A 14,757-nucleotide genomic window follows, 5' to 3' on the forward strand; every position below is an offset into this window, starting at 1 on the left:
TATAGAATGCTAAAGACACGTGCACACTACTATCAGCCTGCCTAGGTTTACTCTTCAACAAAAGGATACCAAGAGAACAAAGCAAATTTGATAATAAAAGTAGATTGCAAAGTTGTTTAAACTTGCATGCTCTATCTGAACCATGGTGATTGAATTTTAAATTTACTGTCCCTTTTAAATCTTATGCAATCTACTATTGATAGCAGCAGAGCCGCAGCAAAGTAACAGCCATGTTGCTATCAATAGCAGCAGTTCAGCCATCACTCTTGAGACTCAACCACAGCCACAGCTCCTCTTATATTCTATTGGATCGGCTACAGTTTAGGCAATATCTGATCATTGTCACCATGATGTGTGACAGGCAGCAATATACTTCCTTTTATATCAACATCTTATTCCAACCCAATGACCTGCATCATTAAATATCCCATATGTCATTTCCTCCACTGCATTTCACCACTAAGCAATGCCTTTCACTGTACAATATTCCTGTTGAATCTAAGTCTCACCCCAAGAGATTGTTTACTCCCTACCAGCCTTACCTACACCTAGCTCGTTGAAGGCAGGTAGACAAATAACCTGTAAAACAAGGGGATGTATGTAAATGGGGAAAGCAGTATGGTTCTCTTGCAGGATAGTGCTGTATTAGAAAAAGTTCAGGAAGGATGACACAATTAACAAGAGGAATGGGCAAAGCAAATTAGATTTTCAAGAAAAAGCTCTCAAGAGAGGCTATGATTACTGTATTAGTATATTTTCAGGTTCTATATAAAGAGGTGTCCCCCTTAAAGAGTCAGCAAACACAAACTTAAAACTCCTCCTCACAATGTTTAATAAAGTAAAATTAAATAACATTACTACACACACACACACACACACACAAATATATATATTTATATTATTTTGCCTGATTTTGCTCTAAAATACATTTAACATTTGTGCATGTTTCCAGAGAAATCTCACCAGTGCTATGAAGCCTTTGTTGGAATTCACTAAAGGTAGTAAAACAAAGGAGGAGCCTCATGGTTTAGTATTTAACATCCAAAGTGTACACCTTAACCTTCAAAATCCAAAGTGGGAACTCACATGTAATAAAGCACTATCACCAGTGCTAAAAAGCAGACCGGATCCTCAGAGTTGTCCGGCAGACTCCCCTCAGCAGATCCCAAGTTCTTGTCACAGTGATGCTCGTATCAGCATGTAAGTTTGTAGAAGACACAACAGGAGCATATGTGTTGATTTCACAATAAAACATTTATTATAACAAAGTGACGCATTTGTCACTGCTCAGCACTGTTTCTTCAGGTTTAAAAATAATCATAAAAATCATAAATGTCCTAAATACACTTTTAATGTGAACAAAGGTTACCCAAACAATATTATCTAAAAATGTTTATAATTTGCAATTTACATAAAAAAATATAAATGCACAATAAAATATAAATGCACAATATTCTATATTATATATGCAATGTGTATAAAAAGATTGAGAGGCATAACAAAAACACATCTGTAAGTATATGGACATTAATATCTTTGTCTGCATCCTTCAAAAAATACTTCAAATCACATATGTACTCAAATAGAATACAGTTATAATAGTGACTGTATATTCGTACAGTAAATAACAAATAAAAGTTAAAAATTACTGTATGTATGTATATGTACAGTATATATAAATATATATATATATGTGTGTGTGTGTCACTATATAACTAATTAAATAAAAATATCTTAGCAACCTACACATTCATGAATGACAAAAAAAATAAAATAAAGGAAAACCTCAGTGTAAAACATGTTACCTTATAGCTTATGAATCAAACAACAATTAAACAATTCAAGGCAGAGATTCAATACGCCCCTAGCTGGAGTTCCCAAACGATGTCCCATCCAGGTACTGACCAGGCCTGGCCCTGCTAGGCTTCCAAGATCAGACAGGATCGGGTATATTAGGGACAGTGTGCAATAGGTCTCCACTTCTACAAAGCAATCAAACTGCAATGTGAATATATAAGAGTGTGTATAGAAATACAATAGTAAATCAACAGATACTCCATCTACCCGCCGCTATCTCTAATATACCCCCTAGTAAAACAACCAAAAATTATAACAAATGTTCCCTTATAATTATATCAAAATAATTGGTGACAATATCAGAGTACCAAAAATCAGATCATAAACTCCACATATGTTCCCTAAAACAACAGACTTAAAATACAAGAGTTTCCCTACAATTATTTGAAACAATACTTATAAAACTTTATAAAACCTAACACCCAACAATTGTGCAAACTCCGTCGCATTTTCACATTCCCCATAGAAGCCAACGGAGAGAAAAAAATTGATGAAAAAAACACCCATCACACATACAACATTGCAAATTAATATATGTGAAATATTTACAGCATATACATAGTTGAAAGTCTTTATTAAATATGAATATTGCATAAATATGTTTTATCATGTTTTTATCTGCTTAATGGCAAAGGGATATAATGCACTTTATATATATATATATATATATATATATATATGTCTGTACATACATTTTCATTTTTTAAAATGTGTATATACTGTATGACTGTAAATACATCTATACAAATATAAATACATTAACATATATGTACACATATATAAACATATGTATATATATACATATTCATCAAGTTACACTTGACTCCAGTCTGTCATTCATACTCCACATCCAATTGCTCTCTTCATCCTGTCGCAACCACCTACGCAATATCTCCAAAATTCGTACTTTTCTGAGTTCTGAAACTACTAAACAGCTAATCCATTCCCTAGTAATTTCCTGGTTTGACTACTGTAATAACCTACTAACTAGCCTTCCTCTCTCCCGCCTCTCCCCCCTTGAATCCATCCTAAATGCCTCTGCTAGGCTAATCCACCTCTCCCGACGCGCTGTATCTGTTTCACCCCTCTGTGAGTCCCTTCACTGGCTCCCCATTCACAGCAGAATCAAATTCAAAATTCTCACTCTAACCTACAAAGCTCTTACCAATGCAGTCCCCCACCTGTCCTTACTCATCAACAAATATACTCCAGCCTGTCCCCTAAGATCCTTGCATCTTCTACCATCACCTCCTCTCATGCTAGACTACAGGACTTCTCTTGTGCGGCACCAACCCTCTGGAACGCACTTCCTCGAGCTGTCAGACTTTCCCCAACCTCTCCTCCTTTAAAACAATCCCTAAAGACCTTCTTGTTCAGGGAAGCCTATCACCATATCAGTAACTAATGAATTATACTAATAGTTGCCCTCATTTAACTCCACACTAACATCATTCCCACCTTTGCAGTCCCCACCTCCTGTTTCTCACCCTCCTACCCATTTAGATTGTATGTTCCCTCAGGAACAGGGCCCCCAATTCCCCCTGTATTTGTTTGTTAAATTTTGTCTGGTGGCTCATATTGTACTGTACTTTTATCTTTGTTACACATGGACAGCGCTGCTGAATCTGTTGGCGCTTTATAAATAAATAATAATAATATATCTGTATGTGTCCCTATGTTAAAGTAATTTGTCTTCTTTTTTTTTCTAACACCTGACATCTCATATGTTTGAGTCCTTATAACTTTTGTGTGCAAAATTTTCTTTTTAAATTTTTATTAAACCGTGTTAATGTGAAAGTAACTGTACTTTGTAATGTATTTTTGAAGTGTTTTGTGAAACAGTTAACTACATCTCTTCGAACGTGGATAGGATTGTTGCGTAAAAAGTCACACAATCGCAATTTTTCAAGACTTGTATTATCAGGGCAATGAACATTGCACGCAAAAAGACCATATCCCACACGGGAAAGACATAACATCGACTTGTAATCTTGCCCTAAGTAAATAATAATAATATCTTAACAACCAGCCCATTAAAAAAAATCAAAGAAGCAAGAGTATGACTTCAGATCTGAAAGGCTGCCAAATCCATATTCGCATTTAGCCCACTAGGTAATAGAGCTCCCAATTTAAAGATCCAAAAAGTTTCCCTTTGATGTAATCTCTCAAATTGATTGTGTGAATTGGATTTTGTAATCTGTTCAACGGGAGTGATTGTAAATAGATTCTTACAGCCATGGTGTATTTTCTAAACATATTTAGGAATGCTATGGAATTTGGATTTTTTTTCTAATATTATACAGATGTTCACTCTATCTACTGGCTATTTTCCGGCACGTGCGCCCTACATATTGGATCCCGCAGGGGCACTTTAATACATATAATATATAGTATAGTAGATGTACATGTCATTCTACTGTTAAAGAGAAAGACCTCACCTGTGACGTTAGATTTAAAATTGTTACAAATCATGTGTAATAGACTTACACATTGTGCATCTTTTCTTCATACACCTGTATGATCCATTTTTAAGTAAAACGTTAAACATATTGCCAGATTTTTAATTATTTCCACAATTTGACATGTTCCTGTGGAGCACCACTTTACTAGGTGCCAATAGGTTCATTAAAGTAGGTGGCCGTTTATAGACACATCTAGGTTGGTCTTCTATCAAATCTCGTAAAATTGGATCTCGTTTGAGTATACCCCAATGTTTTCTAAGGATTTTTTGTATTTTGTTAAAGTTGTTATATTTAGTTATAAACACACTTCCTCATTTTACTACACTCCTATTTTCCAAGAACACAAAAGAAAGGTGAACCAGGGCTATAAGACAAAAATATCCCAAGTGCTAAGTGAAATAAAAATGTGAATAATAAAAAACACTCATCTATATTATGAGTTTTGCGTTACGGTTTTAACGCTGAAAAAATTGCAAATTTCAGTGTAAAAACAGTAACGCAGCCATTACGAGTCGTGTCGGTATAGCTATACCGCAAGCATTTTAGCCTGTAACGCAACGTCAATCCCGCACTCAAAAAAAATCATAACCACCATAAAAAAGGGTGGGCCTCATTGACTCTTGCCAATATGAAAGAAATGAATTTATCAGGTAAGTTCTTACATAAATAATGTTTTCTTTCATGTAATTGGCCAGAGTCCATGAGCTAGTGACGTATGGGATAGCAATACCCAAGATATGGAACTCCACGCAAGAGTCACTAGAGAGGGATAAAATAAAAACAGCCATTTTTCGCTGAAAAAAATGAATCCACAACCCAAAATATAAGTGTATTATCATAAAAGAAAAGAAAAACTTAAAACATAAGCAGAAGAATCAAACTGAAACAGCTGCCTGAAGAACTTTTCTACCAAAAACTGCTTCTGAGGAAGCAAATACATCAAAATGATAGAACTTAGTAAATGTATGCAAAGAAGACTAAGTTGCTGATTTGCAAATCTGATCAACTGAAGCTTCATTCTTAAAAGCCCACGAAGTGGAGACTGATCTATTAAAATGAGCTGTAATTCTCTGAGGCGGGGTTTGACCCGACTCCAAATAAGCTTGATGAATCAAAAGCTTTAACCACGAAGCCAAGGAAACAGCAGAAACCTTCTGACCTTTCCTAGAACCAGAAAATATAACAAATAGACTAGAAGTCTTCCTGAAATCTTTAGTTGCTTCAACATACTATTTCAAAGCTCTTACCACATCCAAAGAATGTAAGGATCTTTCCAAAGAATTCTTAGGATTAGGACACAAGGAAGGGACAACAATTTCTCTATTAATGTTGTTAGAATTCACAACCTTAGGTAAGAATTTAAATGAAGTCCGCAAAACCGCCTTATCCTGATGAAAAATCAGAAAAGGACATTCACAAGAGAGAGAGGATAATTCAGAAACTCTTCTAGCAGAAGAGATAGCCAAAAGAAACAACACTTTCCAAGAAAGTAGTTTAATGTCCAAAGAATGAATAGACTCAAACGGAGGAGCTGTAAAGCCTTCAAAACTTAATTAAGACTCCAAGGAGGATAGATTGATTTAATGACAGGCTTGATACGAACCAAAGCCTGCACAAAACAGTGAATATCAGGAAGTTTAGTAATCTTTCTGTGAAATAAAACAGAAAGAGCAGAGATTTGTCCTTTCAAGGAACTTGCAGACAAACCTTTATCCAAACCATCCTGAAGAAACTGTAAAATTCTAGGAATTCTAAAAGAATGCCAGGAGAATTTATGAGAAGAACACCATGAAATGTAAGTCTTCCAAACTCGATAATAAATCTTTCTAGAAATAGATTTATGAGCCTGCAACATAGTATTAATCACTGAGTCAGAGAAACCTCTATGACTAAGCACTAAGCGTTCAATTTCCATACCTTCAAATTTAATGATTTACATACCAAAACCTGTGAGGCAATGCTGGAGCTACCAGCAGCACAAATGGTTGCTCCATAATGATTTTGGAGATCACTCTTGGAAGAAGAACTAGAGGCGGGAAAATATAAGCAGGTTGATAACACTAAGGAAGTGTCAATGCATCCACTGCTTCTGCCTGAGGATCCCTGGACCTGGACAGGTACCTGGGAATTTTTTTGTTTAGATGAGATGCCATCAGATCTATTTCTGGAAGCCCCCAAATCTGAACAGTATGAAAACACACATCTGGGTGGAGAGACCATTCTCCCGGATGTAAAGTCTGACACCTGAGGTAATCCGCTTCCCAATTGTCTATACCTGGGATATGAACCGCAGAAATTAGACAGGAGCTGGATTCCGCCCAAACAAGTATCCAAGATACTTCTTTCATAGCTTGAGTCCCACCCTGATGATTGACATATGCCACTGTTGTGATATTGTCTGTCTGAAAACAAATGAATGGCTCTCTCTTCAACAGAGGCCAAAACTGAAGAGCCCTGAGAATTCCAAAATATTGATTGGTAGTCTCGCCTCATGAGATTTCCAAATTCCTTGTGCTGTCAGAGATCCCCAAACAGCTCCCCAACCTGAAAGACTCGCATCTGTTGTGATCACAGTCCAGGTTGGACGAATGAAAGAGGCCCCTAGAATTATACGATGGGGATTTAACCACCAAGACAGAGAAAGTCGAACATTGGGATTTAAGGATATTAATTGTGATATCCTTGTATAATCCCTGCACCACTGGTGCAGCATACAAAGCTGGAGAGGTCTCATATGAAAACGAGCAAAGGGGATCGCGTCCGATGCTGCAGTCATGAGACCTAAAACTTCCATGCACATAGCTACTGAAGGGAATGACTGAGACTGAAGGTTCCGGCAGGCCACAACCAATTTCAAACGTCTCTTGTCTGTTAAAGACAAAGTCATGGACACTGAATCTATCTGGAAACCTAAAAAGGTTACCCTTTTCTGAGGAATCAAAGAACTTTTTGGTAAATTGATCCTCCAACCATGTCTTCGAAGAAACAACACTAGTTGATTCGTGTGAGATTCTGCAAAACGTAAAGACTGAGCGAGTACCAAGATATCGTCCAAATAAGAAAACACCGCAATACCCCGCTCTCTGATTACAGAGAGTAGGGCACCGAGAACCTTTGAAAAGATTCTTGGAGCTGTCGCTAGGCCAAAAGGAAGAGCAACAAATTGGTAATGCTTGTCTAGAAAAGAGAATCTCAGGAACTGATAGTGATCCGGATGAATCGGAATATGAGTCTATGTAAGTCTATTGTGGGCATCTTGAAAGTTGGTACTCGTACATATCAATTCAAAATCTTTAGATCCAGAACTAGTCTGAATGAATTTTCTTTCTTTGGGACAATGAATAGATTTGAATAAAACCCCAGACCCTGTTCCTGAAACGGAACTGGCATGATTAACCCTGATAACTCCAGGTCTGAAACACACTTCAGGAAAGCTGAGCCTTTACTGGGTTTGCTGGAATGCGTGAGAGAAAAAATCTTCTCACAGCGGTCTTACTCTGAATCCTATTCTGTACCCCTGAGAGACAATACTCTGAATCCAATGATTTTGGTCTGAATTGATCCAAACATCTTTGAAAAATTTTAATCTGCCCCCTACCATCTGAGCTGGAATGAGGGCCGCACCTTCATGCAGACTTGGGGGCTGGCTTTGATCTCTTAAATGGTTTGGATTTATTCAAATTGAGGAAGGCTTCCAATTGGAAACAGATTCCTTTGGGGAAGGATTAGATTTCTGTTCTTTATTATGTCGAAAGGAACAAAAACGGTTAGAAGCTTTAGATTTACCCTTAGGTTTTTTATCCTGAGGCAAAAAAACTCCATTCCCCCCAGTGACAGTTGAAATTATTGAATCCAACTGAGAACCAAATAATTTATTACCTTGGAAAGAAAGAGATAGCAATCTGGACTTAGAAGTCATACCAACATTCCAAGATTTAAGCCACAAAGCTCTTCTAGCTAAAATAGCTAAAGACATATATCTAACATCAATTTTAATGATATAAAAAATGGCATCACAAATGAAATTATTAGCATGTTGAATCAACTTAACAATGCTAGACAAATCATGATCTTATACTTGTTGCGCTAAAGTTTCCAACCAAAAAGTTGAAGCAGCTGCAACATCAGCCAAATAAATTGCAGGAAGATGACCTGAATATAAATAAGCCTTCCTTAGATAAGATTCAAGTTTCCTATCTAAAGGATCTTTAAAAGAAGTACTATCTTCCGTAAGAATAATAGTACGTTTAGCAAGAGTAGAGATAGCCCCATCGATTTTGGGGATCTTTTCCAAAACTCCAATCTAACTGCTGGCAAAGGATACAATTTTTTAAACCTTGAAGAAGGAATAAAAGAAGTACCAGGCCTATTCCATTCCATAGAAATCATATCAGAAATAGCATCAGGAACTGGAAAAACCTCTAGAGTAACCACAGGAGGTTTATAAACAGAATATAATGGTTACTAGTTTTAATATCAAGAGGACCAGTTTCCTCCATAGCTAATGTAATCAACACTTCCTTTAATAAAGAACGAATATACTCCATTTTAAATAAATAAGAGGATTTATCAGTGTCAATATCTGAGGCAGGATCTTCTGAATCAGATAGATTCTCATCAGAGAAGGATAAATCAGAATGTTGCTGGCCATTTGAAATTTCATCAACTCTATGAGAAGTTTTAAAAGACCTTACGTTTATTAGAAGGCAGAATGGCAGACAAAGCCTTCTGAATAGAATCAGAAATAAATTATTTTAAATTTACAGGTACTGTATATCTTGTGCATTAGATGTTGAGGGAACAACAACAGGTAATGAATTACTACTGATGGATACATTTTCTGCATGTAAAAGTTTATCATGACAACTATTACAAACCACAGCTGGAGATATAATCTCCACAAGTTTACAACAAATGCACTTATCTTTGGTAGAACTGTTATCAGGCAGCAGGGATCCAACAGTGAATTCTGAGAAAGGATCAGATTGAGACAGCTTGCAAATTTAAGAGAAAAAAACAAAATATTAAGCAAAATTATCAATTTCCTTATATGGCAGTTTCAGGAATGGGAAAAAATGCAAACAGGATAGCCCTCTGACATAGAAAAAGTCAAGAGGCAAATAAGAATGGGGTCTTAAATAATGAAAATATTTGGTGACAAGTATGACGCACAACAAACAGAAAAATATTTTTTGGCGCCAAAAAGGTTTGAAAATGACACACTCTCGTCATAGATGACGCAACCTTGTGAAAGGACCCGGCGTCAACTAAGAGGCCGGAAATGACGAATTGCGTCAATGAACGTAACTTTGCGACAAAAAAATCTTGCGCCCAGAATGACGCAATAAACTTTAGCATTTTGTGCCCTCGCGAGCCTAATTCTGCCCGCGAATTGAAAATGACAGTCAATTGAAAAAAGACTATACCCCAGGTAAGAAATACATTTTCCTAAAAAATGCATTTCCCAGATATGCAACTGACAGTCTGCAAAAGAAAATATACTGAAACCTGAATCATGGCAAATATAAGTACAATACATATATTTAGAACTTTATATAAACACATAAAGTGCCAAACCATAGCTGAGAGTGTCTTAAGTAATGAAAACATACTTACCAAAAGACACCCATCCACATATAGCAGATAGCCAAAACAGTACTGAAACGGTTAGATAATGGAATATGAGATTATATCGTCGATCTGAAAAGGGAGGTAGGAGATGAATCTCTACGACCGATAACAGAGAACCTATGAACCTATTGCATTCAATAGGTGATACTCCCTTCACATCCCTCTGACATTCAATGTACTCTAAAAGGAAACAGTCTTCAAAATGCTGAGAAGCGCATATCAACGTAGAAATCTTAGCACAAACTTACTTCACCACCTCCATAGGAGGCAAAGTTTGTAAAACTGAATTGTGGGTGTGGTGAGGGGTGTATTTATAGGCATTTTGAGGTTTGGGAAACTTTGCCCCTCCTAGTAGGAGTGTATATCCCATACGTCACTAGCTCATTGACTCTTGCCAATTACATGAAAGAAAACTTATTAACCCCTAATCTGTCGCCCGCCAACATCCCCACCACTATAATAAAGTTATTAACCCCTATTCCGACGCTCCTTGACAACGACGCCTCTAACTAAACATATTAACCCCTAAACTGCCAGCCCCCCACATCGCCACTACTATAATAAACCTATTAACCCCTAAACCGCCAGCACCCCTACATTGCCACTAATTAAACTATTAACCCCTAAACCTATCACCCCCTAACTTTAAATTAAAATTACAATATCCCTATCTTAAAATAAATAAAAATTTACCTGTGAAATTAAAAAAAAAAAGTTAAAACTAACAATTAACCAAACATAATTATTATACTAAACTATTATACTAAAATTAAAATAAGTAGCAATTAAAAAAACTAAATTACACATAAAAAAAAAAAAACTAACACTACTAAAAAATTACAAAAATAACAAACACTAAATTATCAAAAATAAAAACAAATACACCTAATCTAATTGCCCTATAAAAATAAAAAAGCCCCCCCCCCCAAAATAAAAAACCCTAGCCTACAATAAAATACCAATAGCCCTTAAAAGGGCCTTTAGTAGGGCATTGCCCTAAAGAAATCAGCTCTTTTTTTATCTGAAAAAAATTACAAAGACCCCCCCAACAGTAAAACCCACCACCAAACCAACACCCCAAAATAAAAAACCTAGTTTAAAAAAAAAACTAAGCTACCCAATGCCCTGAAAAGGGCATTTGTATGGGGCAAAGCCCTTAAAAGGGCATTCAGCTCTTTTACATTGCTCTGAAAAGGACATTCAGCTCTTTTACCTAAAGCCCAAACCCTAATCTAAATAAAAAACACACCCAATTTTTTTTAAAAAAAAACTTAACACTAACCCCCGAAGATCCACTCACAGTTTCTGAAGTCCGGACATTCATCCTCATCCATGCGGCGTCTTCTATCTTCATTCTGGCGGCGCGGAGCAGATCTAGCCTTGAAGACATCCAGCGCAGAGCGTCCTCTACATACGGTCACCGCCATACACTGGATCTTCAATGCAAGGGAGCCTTTTCAAAATGGCGTCCCTTGCATTCCTATTGGCTGATTTTATTATTGAAATTCAAATCAGACAATAGGATGAGAGCTACTGAAATCCTATTGGCTGTTCAAAACAGCCAATAGGATGAGAGCTTATGAAATTCTATTGGCTATACAAATCAGCTAATAGAATCTAAGTAGCTCTCATCCTATTGGCTGATTTAAACAGCCAATAGGATTTCAGAAACTCTCATCCTATTGGCTGATTTGAATTTCAAGAATCAAATCAGACAATAGGAATGCAAGGGATGCCATTTTGAAAAGGCTCCCTTGCATTGAAGATCCAGTGTACGGCGGTGACCGTATAAAGAGGACGCTCCGCGACGGATGTCTTCAAGGATGGATCCGCTCCGCGCTGCTGGGATGAAGATAGAAGACGCCTCCTGGATGAAGACTTCTCTCCGTCTGGATAAGGATGGATGTCTGAACTTCAGAAACTGTGAGTGGATCTTCGGGGGTTAGTGTTAGGTTTTTTTTAAATCTTTTTGGGTGGGTTTTTTTTAGATTAGGGTTTGGGCTTTAGGTAAAATAGCTGAATGCCCTTCTCAGGGCAATGTAAAAGAGCTGGATGCCCTTTTAAGGGCAATGCCCATACAAATGCCCTTTTCAGGGCAATGGGTAGCTTCGGTTTTTGTTAGAGTTAGGTTTTTTTTGGGGGGGGGGGGGGGGTTGGTTGGGTGGTGGGTTTTACTGTTGGAGGGTCTTTGTATTTATTTCCAGGTAAAAGAGCTGATTTCTTTAGGGCAATGCCCTACAAAAGGCCCTTTTTAGAGCTATTGGTAGTTTATTGTAGGCTACAGGTTTTTTTTTTATTTTGGGGGGCTTTTTTTTTATATATTTATAGGGCTATTATATTAGGTGTAATAGTTTTTATTTTTGATAATTTCGTTTGTTATTTTTCGTAATTTAGTATTTTTTATTTTTTTAATTTTAGACAATTTTTTTAGTAGTGTGTTTTTTTTAATGTGTAATTTAGTTTTTTTAGTTGTTATTTTAATTTTAGTATAATAGTTTAGTATAATAGTTATGTTAGGTTAATTTATAGTTAAACAGTTTTTTTTAATTTCACAGGTAAGTTTTTATTTATTATAAGATAGGAATATTGTAATTTTAATATAAAGTTAGGGGGTTGTTAGGTTTAGGGGTTAATAGTTTAATTTTGTTTTTTGCAATGTGGGGGGCTGGCGGTTTAGGGGTTAATAGGTTTATTTAGTGGCGGTGATGTGGGAGGCCAGAGGTTTAGGGGTTAATACATTTATTATATTGGCGGCGTTGTTGGGAAGCGGCGGAATAGGGGTAATAACTTTCATTAAAGTGGCGCCGATGTCAGGGGCGGCGGAATAGGGGTTAATAACTTATTAGTGGCAGTGATGTCGGGAGCGGCAGATTAGGGGTTAATAACTTTATTTCTGTGTCGGCGATGTCGGGCGGCGGATTAGGGGTGTTTAGACTTGGGGTTTATGTTAGGGTGTTAGGTTTAAATGTAACTTTTTTCCCCCATAGACATCAATGGGGTTGCGTTACGAACGATAGCCAATCCGCACTTCAGGTATTAGTTTTTTTCTAACACTCTCTCCCCATTGATGTCTATGGGGGAAAGCGTGCATGAACACGTTAAAGCAGCCCTTGGATTTTGTGCAGTATGGAGCTTAACGCCATCATATCGCACGCACAAGGAGGCTTTTCAGTAACTCATAAAGGCAGCACTATGGAGAGTGAAATAACGCAACTTTTGTTGCGTTCGTTTCGCTCCCTCTATAGCGCAAAACTCGTAATCTACGCAAAAGTGAATGAGAAAAATAATAATCAGCAAATAATGAAGACTGTGCCAATATATATGTAGCCAGTGAAAACATGGAAAATAAGTGCAAGTCAATCAGCACAGAAGTCCGTATGAGATAGTACTTGCATAGTCCTTGTAATATATTTTCCAGATTATAAAATTCGGATCTTAAAGGGCTATTGAAATATATCTCACGATCATCATTAAGAGCACGTAAATATCCTTATTTAACTACTGCATTAGGGTAGTGTTTTTCTAAAAATCTATCCTTTACAAATTGGCTCTGTAGCTTAAAGGGACACTAAACCCAGTTTTTTTCTTTCCTGATTCAGGTAGAGAATACAATTTTAAACAACAACATAATTTATGTAAGAACTTACCTGATAAATTCATTTCTTTCATATTAGCAAGAGTTCATGAGCTAGTGACGTATGGGATATACATTCCTACCAGGAGGGGCAAAGTTTCCCAAACCTCAAAATGCCTATAAATACACCCCTCACCACACCCACAATTCAGTTTAACGAATAGCCAAGAAGTGGGGTGATAAAAAAGTGCGAAAGCATATAAAATAAGGAATTGGAATAATTGTGCTTTATACAAAATCATAACCACCACAAAAAAAGGGCGGGCCTCATGGACTCTTGCTAATATGAAAGAAATGAATTTATCAGGTAAGTTCTTACATAAATTATGTTTTCTTTCATGTAATTAGCAAGAGTCCATGAGCTAGTGACGTATGGGATAATGACGACCCAAGAAGTGGATCTTTCCACACAAGAGTCACTAGAGAGGGAGGGATAAAATAAAGACAGCCAATTCCTGCTGAAAATAATCCACACCCAAAATAAAGTTTAACGAAAAACATAAGCAGAAGATTCAAACTGAAACCGCTGCCTGAAGTACTTTTCTACCAAAAACTGCTTCAGAAGAAGAAAATACATCAAAATGGTAGAATTTAGTAAAAGTATGCAAAGAGGACCAAGTCGCTGCTTTGCAGATCTGGTCAACCGAAGCTTCATTCCGAAACGCCCAGGAAGTAGAAACTGACCTAGTAGAATGAGCTGTAATTCTCTGAGGCGGAGTTTTACCCGACTCAACATAGGCAAGATGAATTAAAGATTTCAACCAAGATGCCAAAGAAATGGCAGAAGCTTTCTGGCCTTTTCTAGAACCGGAAAATATAACAAATAGACTAGAAGTCTTACGAAAAGATTTCGTAGCTTCAACATAATATTTCAAAGCTCTAACAACATCCAAAGAATGCAACGATTTCTCCTTAGAATTCTTAGGATTAGGACATAATGAAGGAACCACAATTTCTCTACTAATGTTGTTGGAATTCACAACTTTAGGTAAAAATTCAAAAGAAGTTCGCAACACCGCCTTATCCTGATGAAAAATCAGAAAAGGAGACTCACAAGAAAGAGCAGATAATTCAGAAACTCTTCTGGCAGAAGAGATGGCCAAAAGGAACAAAACTTTCCAAGAAAGTAATTTAATGTCCAATGAATGCATAGGTTCAAACGGAGGAGCTTGA

At 36.8% G+C, this 14,757-nt stretch overlaps 1 protein-coding gene across 1 annotated transcript in view; it reads left to right on the forward strand.

Moving 5' to 3' along the window:
• The window catches only part of LOC128642128 (regulator of G-protein signaling 11-like), an 801,065-nt gene that overhangs the window by 658,285 nt on the left and 128,023 nt on the right, over window positions 1-14,757 (forward strand). The window lies entirely within an intron of this gene.

The sequence above is a fragment of the Bombina bombina genome, chromosome 11 (assembly GCF_027579735.1).
Source record: "Bombina bombina isolate aBomBom1 chromosome 11, aBomBom1.pri, whole genome shotgun sequence".
NCBI lineage: Eukaryota > Metazoa > Chordata > Amphibia > Anura > Bombinatoridae > Bombina > Bombina bombina.